Genomic DNA, 14,468 nt, shown 5'->3' on the forward strand with positions numbered 1-14,468 from the left:
ATTACTTATTTTCTAATGGAGTTACGTATAAAGTGCTAACTGACGCACTACTTGAAAAACAACTATAACTTTAAAATGGTACAACATTTTTTAAACCCAAAAGATGCATCACATTCTATATTTCTTCTACTATAAGGAGGAAAATGAAAATTTGAATTTTGTAGAGTTTTGAATTAGTTAAGGTGGTCAGAAATGAGAGTTTTTTATTCCAAAAATACTAAAGTTAAAAATTAATTAATTATTATTTATTTAGAATAAAAATACCCAAAAATATTTGTCACATATAGGCATGAGTCTACTACTTATATCTAGAATATTATTAAAAAATATTATCATTTTATTTTGATTAAGGTTGTCAAACATATGTCTACTTATTTTTGTTCCAAAATTTTTGTAATATTGCATTAAAATTCAAAATTTTGACCAATCAAATTTTATTTTTTTAAGATAAATCCTAGTAGTTTAGAAACTAGATTTAATTTTCTAGAGATTTTTTTCTTTCAAATTTTTGATATAAAGCTAATAACAAATAGAAAATTGCACGCCAAGTTGATAAAACCCTGATTTTCTAATTTTTTATTACAACTTAAGAGCATAGTTTGGTTGACCATGATCTTGCACATACGTAAGAGTATTGTGGAGAAGTATAATATGTGGTATATGTATGGAGGAGTAGTATTGTATTATACAAATACATGTATATAGATAATAAGAAATCATCTTTTACAAAAGCAATTTTGAAAAATCTCAAAAATAGAGTATGTTATTGAGTTGTAGATGCAAAAAGGAGATAAAAGAATGTTTGACTTGAAAATTTTGACCATTTAGTTTTGCATTGATAAGTGTTTGTCACTAATTCCAAAGGGGGAGATTGTTGACATTAAGGTCAAGTTTTTCTTATTAGTGACTCACACATAGTCAACTGGTTAAACTACTACTAAGATCTATAGTTACTACTGAGCTTATCTTTTATTTTGTAGTGTTAACCAAGTTGTCTAGTTACTATAGTATACTATAGTTGTTATTGATTTCTATAGTTGCTACTGTGTTTTAGAATCTACATTCAGTTCACACCAAGTAGTATCTATTGAGTTGATCAGTGATAGTGCTAACTAAGCTTCATAGTATTAATTGAGTTGCACATTGTCAAACATGCTCTCCAGTGTCTATTGAGCTTGCAGTATTAGTGATGTGAATCTAGCATTGACCAAGCCAAGGAGTGTCAACTATATGATTTAGTTTATATTCCTAGTTTCATAGAGTTCATTGAGTCACACAAGTATTGACTGAGTTTAGGCTACTTAGAAGTGATTAGTATGAATTGAGCTTCTATGTCAACTAAGTGCATGATGATGTTGAGTGTTGATATTGGTTGTTGAGTATCAGAACCTCACCAAGTTTTTCTTTAGAACCTAAGTACCAATAGTTAGGTTAACTTTGTGATCTTAATGGAAATCTATGTTGTAGCTAACATTGATGAATTATGTTTTGGATTGATATATGTAATGTATTTTCTCATATCCAAATATGTAAGTATGAATGAAGAAAATATAATGAATAGAAGTGTGAATTGAGAAGGCTACAAGTAGTATAAGGGACAATAAATATTTATTTATCATATCAAGGTGATCTTCATATTTCAAAGGAATCTCAACCAACAAATTAGAGTTACAGATCAAAGATTATCCACTAGTGCATCCTAATAGGTGTATCAACTAAATCCATTAATAGGGTAGGTTTAACATTCTTTGTAAAATTGTTTTGCCTCAATGCATACTTCATTGTATGTTTTTTAAATTTTTTAACAAGGTTGACCTAGTAGTCCTTATTGCTCCTAATAGGGAAGATCATCAAAAGTGATCAATTGTAAGCCTTAACTAGCCAACTTTATACTATAGCATTAAATCTTATGGGTATCATCCCCACCCCAATTTTATTTTCTATTTGGAAGATTTCTAGGTCACCATATCTTATGTTAAATTTCTAGGAATGCTTATTTTCTTTCATTCTTTCATGCATGCAATTAAATTAGAGTATTAATGAAGGACAAGTGGTGAGATAAGTAAAAATTTTATTGGTACTCCCCTCTTAATAAAATTTCCTATATATTATTTCCAATAGTTTACACATATCATTGTTGAGTTTCTTTAGTTTCGGGAAATCTCTTACTCTTATCATTTTAGTAATGCTAACCAAATTGTCAAAATTTATATGACATAACATCTTGTGTCATAACAAAATATCTTCATATTGTGCAAACAAACATGTCTCATCAGATAAATATAGATAGAACAAGTTACCTCTTGTTTGATCAGCACTTCCAAAAATTTTACCATGAACATCAAATATTTTTGTCTTTCAATGATGGAATTCAATTCTGTAACCTAATTTTTTAAATTGTGAAATACTCAACAGATTATAGTTAAGTCCTTTGACCCAGTAAAAATTCTCACATTTGATTTTATCAATTAGTTGAATTATCCCTTTACCTTTCATAAGACATGGAACATCATTACAGAATTTAACACATCCTCCCTTCTATGGTCCAATGTTCTCAAATTTACTTCTATCACTAGTCGTGTGATTAGTGAAATAACTATCAATTATCCATATATCATTTTTTCTCAAATAAGAGATTAAAGAAATTTTCTCATCTTCATTAGAATCTTTTTTCATAGCAACATAGACTAACTCTTCATCATTACTTTCATATTCAATATTAGTTTCTTCTTCAATAATATAACAATATTTCTTACATTTTTCCTTGTATTCCTTATTCTTCCTAAAGTCCCAATCATCTCTTCTTCCTTTTTACTTTCTCTCCTTTCTTTTATATATCCTCTTCCTCCTTTTTAGGACACCTTGGAATAATATGACCAACCTTTTTGCATGAAAAACATATAATGGGAAGTTACCTTTGTATTTTCCTTTGCCTCTTCCAAATCTCCTAGCTATTAGTGCCACAAGTTCATCAAGCTCATCATCATAAGTACCATTATCATTCTTCAAATATTTTCATTTTCCTTTCTTGCTAAGTGTAGATACCTAAATTTGATTACATTGCTTTGGTAATCCTATTTAGTTGTCTCTAAAGGAATCATTAATTAAATTCCTATTTAATTAATCCTTTGCCATCCCCTAGATGATTAATTTAATTAATCATCTATAGTCCTAATTGATAAATCAAATAACCTATTATTTATCAATTAAATCCTATTCTTCTATCTAATTCCAAAATCCCCATTTATTAAATAAATCTATTTGATAAATAAAATCCTCAAATCTAAAAGCCCCTAACTTATTCCTAAACCCTCTTTTTAGCCTAATCCACCCCATCCACCCATACTAACCAAGCTTAGCCACTAACTCACCCACCCTCATGAATGCCATCCACTTGCAAATCTCTAACATCCCTAATCTAATCCTAAACCCAAGACTAATCTACCCCCTAATGTTGTCACATTCCCTAAACAAGCTTAAGACTTTCTTAAGCCAAGGAAAGCCAACAATCTCAACTCCCTCCAAAATATCCCAACCACCCAACAATGAATGCTCTTACAAAAGCCATAATGAAGGGTCTTTATGAATATATTATCCTTTGAGCCTCCTTTTAGACTCATCCTTCCCCTTTCCTCCATCCACTCACCCTGTGACATGTGTCACTCCCCGATTGGTGCTAAACAAGCACAATCCATGTGCTCCCTTTTGAGTGCATCCTAGCTCTCCTTAAGCTTTCATCTTTCCTTCCATCTTAGCCCTCCATGCCTCAAACCTCTTGCCTATTTAAGGAATCCTCTCCCAAGCCATTTCAATGACAATCCATCAAGTAAAGTTATAATGCCATTTTGAAGCCAAATCCATACTTTTGCATGCATCCACACCAAAAATCCAAAAAATCTCCATTGAAGCTAGTTTGAAGCTTGAGCATACATCCCAAATCCTATCAAATAGACTCATCCCTAAATCAAGTGACTATCCTCATTGGGAGAGCCATTCCATGGCTCATATTCTCATTTGAGGGTTTCACTTTGTCTCTCATATATGTTATGTCTTTTATGCTAGTTAATGCTTTATTTTCTTAATAGATTAGTATTACTTGCTAACATATTTCTCATATACACTAAGGACCAATTGTGATTTAAAAGAAGATTCAATAGTAGTAGGAGTGTAATTATCAAAATTAGACATCTCAAAAGTAGCAATCCTATGAATTACACCTTCTAGGGTTAAATAATTACCTAGTGTACATAATAGTTCTTGTATTGCAAAAACCCTAATAACATAAATAGAAATTAAAGTTGTCAATACCTTTCTAATTATTGTTTCATCTTCAATCTTCTCATTTGCTCCATTAATAGGATTGACAATGTCTTTGATTCTTGTGCAATACTTCACTATGTTCTCACGTTCTATCATTCTCATTACATTAAAATTACCTCTCAAACTTTTTGATTTGGCTCTGAAGACATTATTATCTACTCCATAGATGGTTTTGAGGTTATCCAACATTTCCTTTGAATTTATATACTCATTTAGGTCATCAAATGCAAAATAGCTTATGGCTAAAGAAATCTCCAATATTAACTGCTTATGTTCTCTCTTTTCTTTCAATTATTAAGCAATCAGAAAGGGACTCTTGTTATGTCAACATATGCACTATCCAAAAAATCTAATGTAGGATCAATGACCACAAATACTAGCTATATGTATCCTTATCAACTTATGCCATGTAGGAAAGTTTTGTTTGTTCAACTTTGGTACCTCTCTTTTGTATGCCATGATCTTTATCTTTGAGTACCTTAAAAATTCTCTCTACATGAACCAATGCTATGATTCTAATTTTTATAATATTAAGGTCTAGATTAACTAATTGAGCAAGTAAACACTGAAAAAGCTTTAGATATTATCATTCCATTGCTACGTCTCTATTGTAAATCATTTTTAACATAAGCTAGTTGTCCACTAATCTAAAATAGAAGATCCATAGAATGTAAACCTTAATTTGTAAAACATCATAATGACATCCACATGACAAAGGGACATATAGTGGAAACCCAATTTGGGAAAAAACACCAACAACATGTCACCAATTTTCACTCTTCTAAAGTGAACACTACTAAGAGCCAACCTTATTAAAGGTTACAATACACACTATTAAATTTTACCTTGTTAAAGGGTTTAACCATCCTATTAGCTTTAGAACATTCTATTAGAATGTCACCTGGTTAAAGGATTTACATAGATTGTTAAGTCCTTATGACTATTAGGTCAACCTTGATTAGAGGATTTCAAATACTATAGACAATGGTTAGAAAGTAACATCATATTTGATATGTTAAGTAAAAATCACTTTGTATGTTTAGATCTATGGTTAGATCATAATATTGATTCATTAACTAGTCTCAATTATCATCTCAATCTCATATTTTCTTGGCAAACCTTCAAGAAATCACCATTAACTTCTTCTCAACTTAGTTAAGCTATCTACTTAGATTTTCCACTCAAAAACATCAACAACTCCAACTCTTTGGAACTCCTTCTCATGTGCACAACTTGTCTATGGTATAGACTCTCTCTATAGAAAAAGTTAGCCTCTATACCTCCTTAAATAGGTAGCTCTAATATTTTTGTACTTAATCAACTTTATTGATCTTAGGATTTATGACGTGATACATTAGATACAATGTATCTAATCACCATTCTATTTATCTCTTCTTTTTTAGAAACTTTTCCTTGAATTCATCTCTTAGATTTATTACCTAATCCTCTCCTACATGTGAGGCCTCGCCCCGACCCATCCTAGCACCAAGGATACATTGTTATTTTGATACTCATGATTCATTATGTCATAACATTATTGGACACACTGAACATTTTTATGCTATTTTACGATGTGTGATGCTTTACTTCAGTTATTTGATTTTGTCATTTAATGCTAATAATTTGTGGTAAATGCCCCCCAATGGGATCACCAACACTTCCACATCCCACACCAAATCATCTGTTACACTTCACTCTTGCATTCTTGCCTCCTGATGATGGATCTTGTAGTGTGATCTGAAACATTGATCTTAAAAATACCATACACAATCAAATTGAAAAACAAAAAAATTACTTTTCAAATAGATTAATATTGATATAGCTACAAGATTATGCTTACCACAAATTCATTTGATCCAAAACATTGATGCTAAACCACAAATTCATTTGATCCAAAATGATGATGCTAAAAATATTTACACAATTGAATTTAAAAATCAAATTACAATGTCATTTGAACTTACCATATCTGAAGGGATAAGCAAAAACATCCACTACAATGTCATATATGTTTGAGTAAACAATAGTTGATCTTGGTAGTGAGCTTTCCAAGTTGGAGAGAGTAGGTGCCCAATTTCTATTGAAGTAGGGTGAAGCATCATTTATTCTTATATTGCATGGCCTCCCTACCATAGTAAGAAATGTTCTTTCTGAAGGTGAACATCCCAAGATGGATAGCCCTGCTACTATGAACTTTCTAGCTTTAGCATTGTATAGACCCTAGCATGGTTACTATTAGCATTTCCTATATTGAAGAAATAACTAAAAGCTCAATCAACATTCCCTGCAGCCAAGTAGTAAAGTGCATTGCTTACAATACTCCAAGCACGCTCTGCCCAAACAACAACTATTATTTGAGATGCATATTCCCTAAAATACTACACTTGCTTCCAAAATGTTATCACATTTTGTACAACCCCCACAAAATAAAAAAGCTCTTAGCCCAAATAACAAATTACCCACATTACATGCATTGGTAATGTAACCATTTTAATGCTTAAATGGAAATGCTTTAAAAAGACTTATTTATGCCTACCCCATTCTCTGTAGTAAAATTATCATAGCTAGAGCCCACTGAAGTGAAGCTTACTCTTGTAAGCAAATCATCTAAGGTGAGACTATCATCTAAATATGCTAGAACTACTTCTTTGATGCCTAGTGCAGATGCTAGAGAAAAAACTCCACGTGATCAATACTACAAGGGAAGCAAATATATCATTTCAAGTAGGAATACAAACTTGTTTGATGGCATGAAAAAGGAAAATATTTCAGCCACTACAACTAGTTTTTGAATTTAAATACAAGGATTAGATAATGCTACATGTCCTAAATGAGTAGCTAAAACTATTTGTTTTTGTATGCCTTAAGGTTATGTTCTTGGGCTTCATTATGTTTTACATATGCTTGGGTTAACTATGAATCTCTATGCATTTAGCCACCTACAAATAACATTATAGAATGATCAGGAGACTTATCTGACCTCAACATATGGAAGTGTTAACATAAATTAAATCATGCAATTCAACATGGTTGTTTAATATTGTCTTCTATTTTGTTAGATTCAAATAAACTTAAAGAAATGGAGGATCATGACAATCTCATGTAAAAGTTGATTTATTGTCCATATATTTCGAAGCCTAGCCAATAGAAATAGTAAAAATTTATCAACTTTCTATGTAAATGGGAAGTTACACAAGGTTCCCTAGAATGTAATCATCCCATCTATAAACTTTGAGACAAATAAGAACATTCTGATAATTAGACATCAAAAACTTATGGTGTAAATATAGAAAAGAAAATTAGCACATTAAATGAGTACTAAGTAGATCAAGTTAAGGAGGGGCCTAATTCAAAATAAAACTTACAATTTATCATTTCCTCAGCTACTTTCTACACTTGAAGTGCTATTAAGCATATAATTTAGATGACTCTTAAGGGCATCAATATTCCTCTAGAGTTTTGAGAATGTCAGTGAAAGATTTTATGGAAAATTAAATGATAAAATTATCTATAACTATGGATCACTAGGGGAAAGAAATGCCCATTGTTAGACAAGCAAGATTACCCTATCTCATACCTTTTTTTTATTTACATTCAGAAATTGACAATTGTCCTACTCCACTTTCTCCAATAACCAAGATTGATTGGCTACATTGTTCATTGATCACTATCCTGTAATGACAATGTCAAAATGAGAAAAAGGAAAAGTAAACTTTTTTGTCATTAGTAATCAACCAAAAAAACATAGTATCTGATGTCATTTAGTGATTGAAAATTTTACCGATATGAAGCATCAACAATTACAAAAACATGGGGGCCTAATTCTCCAAAGGGGGCATCTCTATATTGCTCCATCATGTGAGCATCATATAGATGTGGAAGCTTTGTAAATGGGTTGACAACAACTAATATATTTCTTGTATATGTCTATCTCCATTGCAAAAGAAATAATTTAAATGGGTTGCTAGCAATTCAGGCTTGTTATAGTCAGCATTTAATCATTTGAATAACAAATCCTGTGAACAAAGAGGGTTAATCACAATCTTAAATAACGGTTAATGACAATATTGAATGACAACTATTGTGAACAAAGAGGGTAGTGATTAGCATATATTGGCAATGTTAAATAACAACTAATGAAGGAAAGGGGTGATTAAACACATTAACCTGCCCATGTTGAGTATCCATCTCTACCCATACTTGTTACTATTAACATGTTAACATGGTAAAATTCAGACCTTCCTTGACTACAAACATGTACCACCTATCTATAAAACTTTACAAAAGGAGACTAATTTGGGGCAGCAAAATTTAGAAAGCTTTCAAATTTGTAGGTTGCATCAAGTTTTTAGTTTAAGTGTCTTCTCTCGTGGCACTTAATAGGATGGGTCACTGAGTGGAGAACCTTTGAGACACACAATCATTGTCCATTCCATGCTACAAAACCTTCCCTTGGTTTTTCTATGCTACTACTATAAATGTTCCCATCCCATACATCAAATCATCTCATACATGCTCCTTCATCAACAAGTGGACATCCATAGAGCAATTTAAATTTATTACTATCACATTTGGAAAATAAGCTAGAAATTAAACCTATGAATATTTTAATGTGTGGGGCTCAATTGCCAAATATTATTGTAACTAACTTTATAGTATTTAAGCATATCTCTATATAATTAATGTCTAGTGGGGCTCAATATTGAAAGAGTTCATTATAAGTAGCAATTTTCCCATGAGTTATGTAATAATAACTAGCAGAGTAAAACAAGAAGCAATATATAATAACAAAAAGCAATGATATATTAATGATTATGTATAAATCAGAAAAGTTGTGTATAAATCAATCATAAAACTAATGTTAACATGGGTAGTTAGGCATACATTAAGATGAGGCACATAATCAACTAAACAACAAGCATGATTGTATCAAGTGGAGGAATGTGATGGTACAACAAACAACATACCATACACACAGTCCTCATATCATTGAAAGCATTGGATTACATCTAATATCATATCATAACAAAATAGCTACAGGTATCTTCATATATAAGAGGAATTATGTATGGACATTACCTATTCTTAATCAAGAATGGCCATCAACTTATTGTGATGCATTCCCATAAAAGAAGAAGTTTATTACATAATCATGCAATTAACATTGTCAGCCACAAAGAGTGTGATTACCATGTTATATCCCAAATGATGCATACTAATTAGTCTCCAAAGGGGTATGGTGACTAAGAAGGAGAAGATCTAACTTAATTGAAAGATTGTGACTATCCAAAAAGAGACATCTCTAAGGGGATATAAAAAGGTGATCTTGAAACATCATGGAGGGGACGAATAAGAGATTAGTGATTTAAAAGAAGAATTCAGATTGCATACACAGACCTATGAGTGATTATTAATCAGTTGGAAGCAAAAGTGTAACAACAAGAGTACACTTTAGTACTAATTTACAAAATGTAGTATTTGAAAGCTAATAAGACTAAAAGCCAATACACGGTATAGTTAATAAGATATACTATTGATCTTAGTTTATATTTATAAATTAGAAATATATAAACATATACATAAACACATACATACATGGATACATTTAGAATCTATTTGAAGTTGATATATTCATATCCTATCACTTAGTGTCTTTTTATAGCCCCTTTTAATTAGGGATAGGTTGTTGGGTATGGTTGGAGTAATTCCTTGCAAAGTGGGTGAATCCCAAGAGAGGCTAAGGAATGGATTTTGGAAACCCTAAGAGTGTAGTTTCAAGATGGCTATGAATATATGTCAAGTAATCCATATCAGTCTAGCCTGTGACAAGTACTTTTTATATCATGTTATGGAATGTATCTCCTACTTATCAACAAAAACTAGTTGGAAGGAAATGAAAGAAAAACTAGTCACTTACTTGTCTCACTTCTCATATTTTATCTTTATCATTGATAAGAGAGAGAATATTCTAAGCCTTCTTTCTCACGTTGATTCCCTTATCCTAACCATTTGGTTCAACAAACTCAAAATTTGAAAGTGTCTAATCAGTGAAAATTCCAACTATCAATCTCATAGCTAAAACATCAATCTCAAATATTTTAATAGAACAACCTAGAAATATTCAATATATAGCAGAGAAGAGAGAAAGAAACAAACATATAAGTAAATTAATTTTAGTTGTCCGATGTAAGTTTCCTAGCCAACAAAAATACAGTCTTGTGAGGTCTTATACTAAAATTTGGAAGGTGTGTTCCAATAGTTCATCAACAACACATTCAGATCCATTTGCCACAAGATATTCTAGAATAGTTAATGCCTTGAAATGACAAAAGATGTGTTTCTTAATAGAATGTTTTACAAATTCAAAGGTTCCATAAGATGAGAACAAAATGAATTTTTTAGTTTTGACAGAATATAAAAGAAGGAACACTTCCATTGCAACAATCTTTTATTTTTATTTTTTGTAAATTAAAAATGTTAGCTCAAGTAAGTCATATAGTATTGTTGACTTTTGGCATGAACCAAGTATATGCAGCTTGAAATTACTAACTACCAAAGAAGGATCAAAATAGTCTACCTTGTAAACATGACTCTAGTTTCTATTGGTGTCACTAACCCTTTTCAAGAGAGCACCAATAACCAACTAGCTTTCAGCGCTGCATCAAATACAAATTGCTTTCTCTATTATTTGTTGGATGACTACCAAAATGAAATGTAAATCTATGTGAGACCTCTCATGAAAAACCCTAAAGATTGTCTTACAAATTTCTTGTAGCCTAAGCAATCTCAGCCATAACTATCCCATGTAGACCCCAAGGTTCATCGCTTGTTGCATCAAGTACCTACAAAATAAAGAAAGTGATCTATGAGTTTCCACTTTGAAATGCCAGACAAAAAATATCATAAGAGATTTAGCTAAAAATGTACAAGCTTCTCTCTAAACTAAAATGTGTTCTTAAGCCCTTGCAATCAAGATATCTCTTTTCAACTTCAATTGTTGTGGACTATTGTTTTCCATTTAAAATTTCAATTGCTTTCAAAATGGTACTAGATCATTTGTCACAACCAACCCTCAAGCTAAAAGAGGAGTTGCACATAAGAGTGAACTCTATTTCTTTTTTAGTTAAAACTTTATCTGTGTTCCTATATTAGAAAAATCAATATAATATTCTAAAGAATCCATATGATAGGTATTTATTACATCATTACTAGGACAATGCTATTGATTAGGATTATGTTGTACTTAAAATCAAAAGTAAATAAATGTATTTTTCATCTTTCATCCTTAGTTTTAACCAATGATAGGGAAAAGTCATAAAAATGTTGTCAATAAATGATAGAAAATAATCATATTAAATCCAGTCCAACCTTTGCTTCATTTCTTAATTAAAAATTGACAAATACAATTGATTATTAAATTTTCACTTGATCCTACAAAGTACATCAATAGAAAGTTTGTTGATTTGTGTGTCTTTAACTGAAATTGTACAAAACAATAATTAGAATAGACTATCTATGTTGACATCACAATATACATTAGATTTTTTGGTACAAAGTGAGAAAATGTAAATTCAACTTAACTCATAATACATGAAATATGACTAAAATCCAAGGTGCAACTCAAATCTGATTTAGTATTTATTCTGGAAGATTAACATCTATTGCTAGAACAATATTGATGAGAAACTGCATAGGGTTGTCCAATTTTGTGAATGCAAAAATCAAGACAACAATTGGTAAGCCTTTTTTATCCTTATAAAAGCAAAGGGTGATCAGAGAGATTAGAACCTTAACAATCCAGCCTTCCCTAGTGTAACTTGTGGTGCATGTATACACCTCCCATCTTAGGTTTTATTGACACTCCCGAATACAAGTGTCTACTCTTCAATGCTTCACTATGTCCAAGAAAAACTTGATACTACCAATATCTAAGATATGTCCAAAAGAACGTACATAACATATAAGCATGCATATTTTGTAGTACCCTACTTCTTGAACTAACCACCTCAAAAATGATAAGATTCAAACACCTCTGCCCATGATAATCAAAGAAGTTAGATGGTACATAGTCTGAATCTTCATGCAAACAAGAGTACCTCCCACAGATCTCAAAGAAGATGGTACTACTAAATATAAAGGTCTCATTTTCCACCTTGTTTTTAATAATATTATTTATATGTAATCATAAAAAGAAGCATTTTAACTACAAACTAAGGCATATCCTACATAAATTAAAGCTTCAAAATAATTGAAATCTTGTGCCATTATCAAAGTTGGCATGCATCTACACTGAGTAGAAAAAGGCTTTGATCATATGAAATGCAACATTAATTGCACGCAAACAAAAAAGTTGTAGAGTTACAGCATACCCATTATCTTGTAATATGCTCTATGTACTACATGTATCACATCTATTAGCATTAACCGAGCACTTGAAGTAGACGCTGCACCATTTAAGCGTACCTCTGAAGCATCTAAATTGTTATTGATTTTGCCTATCTCAATAACTACAGGAATTGCGGATTTCTTATTTTTTGATAGTTCAAAGGTCCATGGAGGATTTTGATTGTCTAGTAGATTGAAGCTTTCCTGTTAAATATAAAAAGAATAAGTTGACATATTTTATAGATGTTTCATCTACAGCATCACAACAAACTGTTGGCTATTCTAGATGAAACATTATGCTAGTCTTTAGGTAATAAAGATTAGACTTCTAGCCTTCTCAACTAAAACCATTATTGGTTACCTTGAGGTTCAATCTAGCTGAGAAATATCACTCTTGAACATATACAGAAATATGATTTCGGGCACTAGAATCTTGCTTTCTACTGACTTGGGTGAAAATGCCTTTCAACTTTAACAATGGCCTCCATAGTGGCGAAAGTGCTGGTGTGAAACCGAGCACCATGCCATTCATAAATATCAGCAACGAATGATGTTTCAGATTACCTGATGACCAAAACACAACACTCATTAGAGAGAGATATATATAGAACCAAACCACAAAACAAAAGCATTGCAATTATTTGTAAAACACACTAAGAAATTTCATAAACTACTTTGCCAAACACTAAATTACGATGTTCCTCCTTTTAAACCTAAAAAAAAAAAGTCACTCAAATCAATTTTTTCACTAAGTTGTTTATTATATCAAAATATGAAGAGGAAGGTTTTGTGGTGTGTTGTCAGATATAATTATTATAAAAAAACACTATGCAATGGGTAGTAAATAGTTTTCATCTCAAGATAAAATAAATGAAATTGGTCGTGCACTTTCTACTCTTCAAATCCAGAATAATTAGCCAAGAGAAAACTTTTTTCCATTATCATTAATGAGGCTCAAATATCAAACAGCTTTCCAAGCTTATTAGGACAAGTTCAAGGCTTGTTTGCAGAGAAATCCTTCAGTGAGGGAAAGAGTCATGAGGGAGCAACCAATCCTACAACTCTCGAATTACAACTTCAACATCCTACTTCTAAAACCAATAATTGTTTCAATACCATATTCATTTCTTTTCTATTAGCATATACATTATATAATATTAACCCAAATGAAACTAAAAAACAAATGTTTACAAAAATAACAAAATTAAGAAAAATTATATTGTCATAATCTTTCAAAGAGTCTAAAAGAGAACTCAATATCAAAACAAGCTTCGTTTATTTTGATATTGCTATTAAGATACAACTATGTAGTTTTCTAGTCAAATTCATTGATGAATGCTTCACCTTTGTAAGTGTCACATAAATACAATGAGTGTTGGTTGTTTCATTCATTTCATGAGAAATGGGTTCTTTTGAGCCACTACTCATGAAACAAAGATCAACAAGTTTGACTCAAAAACACACAACTAATCCTAATAGTAAGATCACAATTTGACTTCTTGTGTAAAATATCTCCTACTTATCAAGCTTCAAATATCTTAATATTTTTCTACATTACCTCTTCCAGTAATGCTTGAGAATTTAGTGGGACTTAGATGTTTCAATTTGAAACAAGTACAAATTTCTTGATATCTAAGTGTCTAAGTCATTTACTATAGTCTACACTAATGCAATGTCTTTGTTCCTCATATATTTTGCCTAAGAGATTAATTAAACTAACTAATTAAATATCGAATTGCCTTGATATTATTGATATTCTTTCA

The 14,468-nt window shown here is 31.2% G+C and overlaps 1 pseudogene; it reads right to left on the minus strand.

The window, feature by feature from the left end:
* Positions 1–6,270: 6,270 nt before the first annotated feature.
* On the minus strand, positions 6,271–13,228 carry LOC149559917 (GDSL esterase/lipase EXL3-like; annotated as a pseudogene).
* Positions 13,229–14,468: the final 1,240 nt, after the last annotated feature.

Source organism: Cupressus sempervirens, chromosome 4 (genome assembly GCF_028749045.1).
Source record: "Cupressus sempervirens isolate cs-2001-9-10 chromosome 4, ASM2874904v1, whole genome shotgun sequence".
In the NCBI taxonomy this organism is placed as follows: Eukaryota; Viridiplantae; Streptophyta; class Pinopsida; order Cupressales; family Cupressaceae; genus Cupressus; species Cupressus sempervirens.